Below are 9997 nucleotides of genomic sequence, written 5' to 3' on the forward strand. Positions count from 1 at the left end.
TCGGGTGTCGTGATTCTCTTTGCTTGTTGAGGTTGTTTTCTTTTCCTTCTCTTACTCTTTTGTGATATTTTCTCTCCTTTCCTTTTGGATCTTGGGGTTTTGGTTCTTGGTGCTTTCCTTTTTTTTTTGTCCCTTCGTGTTTGTGGGTATATCTTTTCTCTTCTTTGGGGATCGGTCTTGGGTTGTGGTCCCTAGTGCTTATCTTTTATTATATTAATGTTTCCTTGGTTTGGGAGTTTGTTTATCTCCTTCGTTTTGATTTGACTCCGGTCCCCGGTGTTTATGAGGTCTTTGGGGCTTTTTGGATGGGTCTTTTTTGTCCCGTGGATCCTTTGTTTCTTGATTTTCCAAGTTTTGCTTCATTATAACTTCGGTTGGTGGCTTGTGCCATTCCTGTGGGTTGGCTCCCTTTTTCCTGTTTTGTTTGGGTTTTTGTGGGGATTTTGGATATCCTTTGATCCAATGGGCTCTTTTGTGTAATTATTTCTTTTGCATTATGTTAATATTCTTTAATCACTAATTTGTGGGAGTGGTTCTTGGTTTGGGGGCGTGGTGGTATCTTACTTTATATTCTGTGTAATGATGTTAGTTACTTTTCATTATTGATATCTTGTTTGCTTTAGTATTATCTTGTGGTTATTTTTGTCTTTTGTTTTGTTGCTTTTTATGTTTATTATTACTTCGATGTTGCTCCTTGCTTTGATCTATTATTGTTGTTTGTGGAATGTGTTGTGTGAGAGGAGATTTTTTTTCTTCTCCTTGTTTTTCTACTGGTTGTGGGTTCCCCTTGCCCTGTGCTATATGTTTTTTTATTGTGGTTGGGTGGGGTGCCCTTGTTTTGCCTGGTCCGGGCGTTGGGCCTTCCTTGGTGTCCTTGGCTCTTTCTGTTCGTTTCTTTTGGGCTGTCTAGGTGTTTGGTTGGTGACCTCTGGTCTCTCCCTTTCGGCGGGGTTTCCGTTACCCTGTGTTGTGTGTCGTTGTCGCCCCCTTCATCTGAGGGTGGGTTGCTTTGTGGGCTCTGCGCTCGCCGTGTGCCCGTGGGGCTCGGATCTCCTATCCTTTTGTGGTGCCCGGTTTGTGGGGTCCCCGATGCCTCCATTGAGGATTCCATTCATAGGTGGGAAGGTATTGAACCAACAAGCCCGGCGTGAGGGGAAATATCCGGACCATATGTAGTACGAGACCATATGACTTTGCATTGGGCCTAAGATTATCCTTGACACGCGCCAGATCTTATACCAATGGTGATGTGAGAGAGTGGTGACCTAATCCCCGACCATGGCTTGATAGGACTTTACACAACAACCGCGGAGAACCCCAGGGGTGCCGTGAGGGAAGAGTGATGAGACCGCCCAAAGAAGACTGGTGTATGACTTAATGCGTGTCTACCATAGAGACTTCATGATAGAGTTAGGAGCATAATCATTCACTATCATATCATTGTCATTAATTACATTATTGATATTCATGTTATATGTGTGGTGTGGAATCTTGAGAATGAATGTGTGATATGATGTTGAGTTGACCTCACTGAGTTCTGTTGAACTCATTCCTTTTATATGTTTTTTTTTCCTATTAGATTATGCTGCAAGTTATGAGGACTTCTTCCAAATGGAGGATGTGTTACCAATATGTCTTCTTGAAGGAGTGATCGAAGAAGAAGTGGACGCACATGGAGCTTTATGCCAGTATCAAGACTGTTCTTTTGGATTGGATTCCATTATAGAACAAGTTTAGTTTATTTTTCCGCTGCGAATAAAACTACTCTCTTTTCTTTTCAAAACTCTGATGTTATACCTTTTATTTTGAAGTAATGGATGATTGTAACCATTATTTCGATTTTGATAATTTATTACTTGAACTTGATTTATTCTTGTCCATTTAATTATGCTATATCATGTTTTGTATGGATTTGTCACTGAACCTAGATCTTGCGGTGTATCACCCCCACGGGCATTCGGGTATGACCGGATCCGGCTGGGTGGGGTGTGACAACATTGGTCAGGTACAAAACCTCCCGTATCAATATCATCAGTGACAATCATCAGAAAACAAGTTACTTCAATGTATTCTGCTCCGTTGTTGTTCATATGAATCCCAATGTACTGCTTGACTTTGTCTTCTCACCAACATCGACAGTCGATAAACAACAATATTATGTGAGACAAGGAATGTTCCAGGCATGTAATAAATCTTTATTTTTGCCAAAATTTCAGCCACATTCTAAGATATTTATCGAGAAGTAGCCATCTTAAAAATTATGCTAAATTGGCAGTCATCCATTTTTCTGTGAGAACCGCTAGTTGGTTAAAAGAATGACAAAGTATGCTTTTAGTTGCATCTTCCATAATTATACCTAAATTATCTCACAGAGACTATTTATAGGGAAACTCAAAATCTTAATCTCCATATAATTACAATTCTACCCTTGTATAAGTAATTGACCGAAAACCCGTTCCCATTACAAATACAACCAAAATATAATTATATAGATCTATAGCATACAAGACATATCCAAACCAATAGAGCCTAGATACCCTACCTGTTAAGGTAGAGGTTTGTACTCCGCTCATGCTTCACATTCTTATTTGTTTAAGGGTGTCTAATCAGAATTTTTTTAACCAAGGAATATTTATATCCGTCTAGTAAAAAACAGGATTCGGATTTGATTCAAATTCGCATAATTGCTTATTGGATCAGATAATATACAAAAAAAAAAATAATAAAAAATAAAAAAAAAAATAAAATAAAAAAAATCTATGAAGTTAGGGTAAAATATTAAACTTTTTTTTCTCTAATAAGGGCTGATAATCATATGTGAAAACTGGTGACATATAACCCAAAAATAGGAAATCGGAAATCATAAATTACAAAATAAAATGATATTATAATCAACAATTAGTAAACTGATAGTTTATTGGATCAGATTATTATCGGATATTCGACAAAGTTTTTTATATGAACTCGAATACCTTCTATAAATTTCAGTCGAATGTCAAATCAAATTTGGATAGTGTTATATTCAAGCTGAATCTAATCCATTTAGGGATCAACCTCTGAGTGCTTACAAAATGAATTAGATGTGAGAATCTTAGTAGGTCCCACGTAAGACCTTACCCCTATTATGTGGTAGAGAAGTATGAAAGCAACACATACTTCTCAGCATGTGATTTTTATCAATTATCTTGAGTATAATGAATACAGAGTGCCAGCTACTACATAGTCCTTCTAGTAGCTTCTTTCATGTGCCAGTTGTTATTTTTTTTATAGGTTGTATACAACACAAGCTACTAGAATGGTCCAACCTAATAAATAATTTTTCCTAAGAAATTATTTTTATACCCTGACCTCAAGCTACAATTATGGTCCATTGATCAATAAGCCAAGCCCATGCCTACATTAAAAGTTAACACAATCTTATTTGATTGTTTTTCATCCATTCATTTTTTCATCAAAATTAACACAGGCCTTTCCGATTTGAAGCTTTTTGGATCCATGAAGACTCTTGTGTGGATCTCCTGCATCACTCCTGGAGCTTACCAATTTTAGGGTCTTCTTCCTATGTTCTCACAAGGAAACTTGCGAGATTTGCATCATCCTTAAAGTTATGGAACAAAACAACTGTGAAACGTCTTGAGTCCCAAGAGGAAGACATCATAAATGCTATTGCAGTACATGAATCCATAGCCATAGATGCCAGAGATAATAACTGGTATGTGGAGGAGAAGCGGAGGGTGGCTCTTCTTAAATTTAATCTCCAGTAGCTATCCGAGAAGTGGAGCCAAAAGTCTCGATTGAATTGGTTACAGTTTGGAGACCGCAACACTCGTTTCTTTCATTAGAGTACTATGGTACGTAGAGCCAGGAATAAAATCCGACATCTTTCTCATCATGGTCTAAATTTGGTAGAGCATGTTGACATTGTACCTTGCTTTTGAAGGTCACTTTAAGCAACTATACTCCTCGGCCTCATTGACAAGGCTCTGTCTCTTATTTTGATCCAATTGCTAATAGGGTTTCAGGTGTGGACAAATCCTGGTAGATTAGTCCTTTCTCTAGTGAGGAGATCAAAGCGGCAATATTTGATATGAATGGTCTGAAATCTCCAAGTCCTGATGGCTATCTTGGAATTTTTTTATCAGAATGCATGGGAGTCGGTTAAATAAGATATTGAGGGGATGGTAGCTCAATTTTATCATATAGGTACTTTCAACTTGTCTCATACTGCCACTTTCATTACTCTTATTCCCAAGTCCTCAAACCCACAGGGGGTGCTTGATTATCACCCAATTAGCTTATGCAATTCAAGTTATAAAATCATATCAAAGTTATTGGTAAACCACTTGAAGCATATCATTCCCAAGTTGGTCTCATTTCAACATAATGGCTTTGTCAAAGGGGGACATATTCAAGACAATACTTTAATTGCCCATGAGCTTCTCACAAAAATTCAGCAACACAAAAAAAGGAAAACAGGTCTTATGGCTGTCAAATTGGATATGAGTAAAGCCTATGATAGGATGGATTGGGATTTCTTTCTCAAGCTTTGATCTCTTATGGTTCCCCCCCCCCCAAATGGATTGATTGGATTATGTTCTGTGTTAAAATAGTCAAATATTCTTTGTTGGTGAATGGATCCATATCTGGTCTTATTTCTCCATCTTGAGGGCTTCGGCAAGGAGATCCGCTATCTCCATATTTGTTTATTTTATGTGCGGAACTTCTATCTTCTCATCTGGAAATAGCAGTATCACAAAAGAATTACATGGTATTTCTATTGCACAAGGGGGTGAGTGCTTATCTCATCTTGCCTTTGCAGATGACCTTATCCTTTTTGGTCACGCCTAAAAATCTGAAGCTAAGTCTTTTGGCCAAATAATACAACAATACAGTGCACAATCCGGGCAAGAACTCAATGTTCAAAAAACAAGGGTACATTACAGTCAAAGTACTTCTGTGAGCATGAAGAGGATCCTTTCCTCTCGTTTTAACATCACTCCTACTTCTGAATTGGACATCTATTTGGGTATACCTCTCTCTTCTAGGAAGTTAAAGAAAAATCACTGTGATACTCTGATAGCGCGGGTGTCTCAACGGCTCCAAGGATGGAAGTCAAAGCTACTTTCTTCTTCTGGTAAAGCGATTCTCATTCAGTCTACTCTTGCCGGCTTTACCTTCACATTTTATGTCCTATTTCAAACTGCCAACCACTATAGTGATGGATATTGAAAAATCTATGTGTAACTTCTATTGGTCTAATGGAGACAAACAACATATTCACACTATGGATTGGAGAACGATCTGTGCTCCAAAATCTGAAGGTGGAACCAATATTCGAAACCTTCTAGCTTTCAACCTAACACTTCTGTCTCGGAAGGCATGGGAACTTTTTCATCAACCTAATTCCCTCTGGGGGCATCTTATGATGCACAAATACTGCCGGCACCACCCATTCCTAAATGTTACACCGCACCTTGCAGATTCCTGGGGATGGAAATCCATTCTTATGGGTAGAGAGCTGCTTAAAAAGGGCTTATTTTATCAAGTAGGGAATGGTAATCTCATCAATCCATGGACTTCAAAATGGATCCTTGATGCTATGCAGGATGTGGGATGTTTTCCTTTTGCTTCAATGGGCCCCTCTACTGTTGCTCAGTTAATTGATCAGCGTACCCATACATGGAATTGTGATATTCTTCGAGCTTGGTGGTCTTGCCCCATCATAGATAAAATCTTGACCATTCAGATTCCCCAGATGGATTTACCTGATCGCATCATTTGGTAGTGGACGTCATCAGGCCTCCTCACAGTAAAATCGGCATATCGACTTGCTTTCTCTCAATTGTATCCGCAAAGGCCTCCATCTGATAATACTATCACATGGCTGAAACTTTGGAGACTTCCGCTCCACCCATGGGCCATTCATTTTTTTATGGAAGTTATTGCATCAAAAGCTTCCTATGGCGGACTTGCTTTGGCTATGGGGTTGCTTGTGCTCTGAAGATTGTTTGTTCTGTGGTGCTCCGGAATCAACCCTAATCACATTTTCATTCGTTGTCAATTTGCAAGACACATCTGGGGTGAATTGCATCTTCATGACTTGCCCTCTGCTAGCATCGTAAGAGAAACAGTTATTCAGCTCCTCGACTCCCGTCCGAGCAGGGATTCCGATGCTAAGCTCCTAAAGTCACTTCTTGAATTATGGCTATTATAGAAGGCTTATACGGTGAATATTTCCAACACTCGCATTCCTCAACACTTTCAGCTTAGATTCCTGATTTGGAAAGGATTGTAGATTTACAACACTAAGGCAGTTCCATTGATGGGCTCAAACTTACCACAGACAAACATTAAATGGGTACATCCTAATTCTAATACTATCAAAATCAATGTAGATGGCTCCTTTAATAAGGAAAGAAAACTTGCTGGTTTTGGTGGTATTGCATGCGATTGTCGGGGAAAATGATGTTTAGCTTTGGAAGTGGTTCTTCAGCCCATGATGTTCTAATTTTGGAAGCACTGGCTATGCACAAAGCTTTATAGTGGGCAAAAGACTTCAATTTGTCTTCTGTAGCCATGGAAAGTGACAATCAAGCACTCATTTTTGTCCTGCATAAAAATCTATCTGAGGTCCCTTGGAAGATCTTTCCTATTATTTTTGACATTCGATGGATGATGGATTCTTTTGAAAATATTTCCATCACTCATGTGCTTAGGGAAGCTAACTTAGTTGCTGACGCTTTGGCCAAAGAAGGGGGCAGTAACCCAGGAAGCGTTTTTACATGTACAGACTCTCCCTCCCTATGTTAGATGGTTAATGTTGTATGATCTTTCTCTTTAGGCTGTAGTCGTGGTTTTTCTTTTTAATAAAGTATTCCTTTTGCAAAAAAAAAAAAAAAAAAAATTATTTGTTTTTTGTTCATTCATTTTTTTCATCAAAGTTGATAAATCCAAACAGAAAGCATTCCAAACTCATTGATTGACACCGTTCCAAGGTCATTATAAACTTTGTAAACGGTTCCAAGGTTATACACAAAAGTATGACTTGATAATGGAGTTCAACTATAAATAAAATAGAATAAATTCTTTATTTCTTGAAGTTAAATGGATGACATAGTACCATTAGATGAAATTACTACTACTAGCCCATCCCCATTAATTTTATTCAAGACATTAGGAAACCCTGCGGCTCCTAATTCAAACCACCGAAGCTGGTAGATGTGGTTGAAGTTGAAGTTGGGTCGCACTTACACATGCAAATCCGCCCGTAACAAACAATTTTGCAAGGAAGAAGGCACTCGAGCAACGGTTGCGTTCCTTCAATTACTCCCTTCGTCGCTACCTCATCCCCATGCGCGCTTGAGAACAGATCTGCCGGAGAAAAATATATATTTGTTATTAATTCAAAAAATAGCAGAATTTTTTATTTTTACTTTTATGAAATGATCGGGTGTGTCCATGGGAGAATCGAAGAGTAGCTTGATACCTGAAGCACCGAGAAGAAAAATGAGTAAAATGGCTAGTTTAATTGAACCCTTGTCCATGGTGAAGTTGTAATAGATCTTGCTTTGGTGATGTGATTGTACAAGAAAGGGGGGGGGGGGGGGGTATATTTATAGGAATATTTATCCTAAATTCACACACCTTTTATCATGCAATATAATCTACTTTATTTAAGGCCTATTTGGTTGCATGAAATCAGAGATTTGAAATCTTTGAATCCTCAAATGGAAGATTTATACCCATTTGGTTGTGTAAATCTATGAATTCATGAAATCTAGGGATTCACCTTTTTTACACTAAAAACATGAATATGTAGATTTATGGGTATGAGATGAAGTCTCACCCCTACTATAAAAGCGCTAAACATTTGAACCATGACTCCATAAATATTTTTTTAGGATAAATCTACAGATTTCATTCCAAAGATTCAGGCTAACCAAACAATTAATTTTATGAACCATGATTCCATAGATTTGAAATCTCTAGATTTTTGAAATTTCTGGATTTTAAATCTTGAGACTCAAGTAACCAAACATGCCCTTAAAAAATATCTGAAGTTTCAAGCTATAATATAGTGAGGTTCAATTTGAGAAGGGTGAGATTATTATGCAAGAAAGATGAGACAAATTTTGCCTGCAACCCATGCTCCTGTACCCATCCCAATCATAGGCTTGATTTAGAATCCAATACGATTCATTAAAAAATAACAAAATCTAATAGGATATCAGTGAATCAAAGAAAGCTCCTTGATCGGCCTCTCAACCGGGACTCTAAGCAGACCTCGACTAAGCTGTACCGCATGTGGCAATCCAACTTTTTGTATTGATTTTCATTCGCTCTTATGCACCGAAAGCCTCCCTGAGGACATAAAAGCCTAGGGATCCCTTCACAAAGGGCCCTTGATCCGGGATGGCACGAAGGCTGGCCGAGAAGAGAGGTTTGGCAATGAGGAATCACCAATATACATTCCGGAAGACATAGTCTAACGCTCTAGAAAGCCCTTACGGCTTGTTCCTGAGTTCCAGATGAGATTTAGAGTTCAGACCATGAGAAATCCACTCCTTAGAAGAAAAACTGGATGATTCTTGATGATGGGTAAAGTTAATGAGGGTTGAGGGCAAAAGGACTGATGATGGTGAAGGAAAAAGGAAATATTCTAAATTAGTGCATACCATAGGAGGTAGTAGGAACATGACTACAATCCAAGCTGCAACCAAATTTTTTCAAGGAAGGATGTAATCTGCTTTAATAGCTTCTAACAATATTTTGCCTCGGCATTTAATATGCTTTTATAGATTTTATGGTTTTGGATCTTGCCTAACAATAGAGACTGCATGCAAGTTGTTTTTTGAACTAGGATTTCGTACCCCCCCTAGTTTTCAAGGTCTCTTCTTTGAGTCGAGATTATCTCCGCGTCACATACTGTGTGGGGTTCATGTGGGACTCACTGAGGGTCCCACCTTTAAATTATTTTATTATATTCAAATGTAGGTCTTATACGATATGTGCAGGGAGGTGATCCTCTTCTTCTTGGATTCTTTGCTGCCACCTACTCCAGATCGAGTCATCAAAACAAACTTGCTGGTGCAACTAATCTCACCCAATCATTGATGACAATCTATCCAATGGGGGAGGGGGGGGTTGTTATCAATCAAATTTGTGCATTGGTGGGTTTATCAAACAAATTTGTACCCCTCCTTCCTATTCTGAGAGAAAAATCTTTTGGCTGATGTTGAACCCTTTCATAGCTCAATTGGATAAACCTTTCATTATTGTGGGTGACTTTAATGAGGTCCTATGTAGTGATGGCAACTGTGGTAGAAACTTTAGGGCCTCTCCTTCACTACAAGACTTCTTTTCATTTGTGTCCGATGCTGCCCTACAATAAGTCATAGCCCCAGGAACCTACTTCACTTGGACCAATAGGAAAAAACCACCACACCATGTCAAGCAAAAAGTTGATCATGTCTTTGCTAACCCTTTCCACTTGGCCCTTTTCCCAAATATTCACATAAAAAAGCTCCCCGCTACTAGCTCGGACTATAATCCCATTCTCATCAGTCTTCCTCCTCTAACATCTCTTTTCTTTTCTTTTTTTAGACTTTTTTAAATATTAGAACAAATTGTATTGGCACCCCAAAATGGAGGCCTTATTGCACTGACACTGTCACATCCACCCATCCGGTACCCTATCTAGCATACCCGAGTGTGTGATCCACAGTCCGCAAGATCCAGTAGTTAGTAAAATCAACCTCCCACATTCACAACAATATAATCATGAACAAGACTAAATCAAGGTTAACAATATTATTCAAATGAATCAAAGTAAAGTAACGAGATAATCATCAGAGTGCGGAAATGATACCAATAGATATATAAAATCAAATGTAGAGTGAAGCGGAATCTCACTCCACGAGTACAGCGGAATGTAGTTTTAAAATCAAAGGAGATTACAACTGATTCTAAAGACAAGAAAGAAAGAAAGATATAATTT

The sequence above is a fragment of the Hakea prostrata genome, chromosome 8 (assembly GCF_041222555.1).
Source record: "Hakea prostrata isolate BN-2017 chromosome 8, UWA_Hpros_2, whole genome shotgun sequence".
NCBI classification, from domain to species: Eukaryota; Viridiplantae; Streptophyta; class Magnoliopsida; order Proteales; family Proteaceae; genus Hakea; species Hakea prostrata.